The following is a 620-nucleotide window of genomic DNA, read 5'->3' as shown; positions in this document are numbered from 1 at the left end:
CCGCGCCGGGGCTCCCCGGGCTCCCTCCCCTCCGCGCACCCTCGCCGGCCCCGCTAAGAGCGCAGGGCGGCCGCGGCGAACACCTGCTCGGCGTCGGAGCCCGAGGCCCGCGCGCCCCCACCCCGCGCTCCAGTCCTGGCCCGGGGTGGCCAAGCGTCCCCCGCCCTCCCCGAGAGTGCCTTCCAGACCCTGAGAGTGTGCTTCTCTGGGCCTCGGGCACCCCAGTCAGCGCTCCCGGAGCCCCGAGGGCCGAGGGCGGCCCGGCAGCGCCACCTGCTGCCCGCGCCCGCGAAGAGGGGGCGCCAGGTTGGGGCGGGGCGGCCCCCAGCCTCTGCACATCCCACCTGCGGGGTGTTGGGTCTGCGGCAGGCTTGAGCCCCGTGGCTCCCACCTGCTCCTCTTCCGGGGCCCTCGCGTTGGCCCAGCCTCAATTGCCCTCCACCTGCTCAGGGCCCCGGGCCCCACGGGAAGGACAGCCACACCTATGGCTGCGGGGACACTCTTGTGTAGTCAACTGCCCCAGCTGTATCTCCAGTTAGAGTTCATCCTTTTTTTTTTTTTTTAATGTTTTTTATTCGTTTTTGAGAGACAGAGAGACAGCGCGATCAGGAGAGAGTCAG

This window comes from Suricata suricatta, chromosome 11 (genome assembly GCF_006229205.1).
Source record: "Suricata suricatta isolate VVHF042 chromosome 11, meerkat_22Aug2017_6uvM2_HiC, whole genome shotgun sequence".
NCBI lineage: Eukaryota > Metazoa > Chordata > Mammalia > Carnivora > Herpestidae > Suricata > Suricata suricatta.
This window is presented reverse-complemented; position numbering follows the sequence as displayed.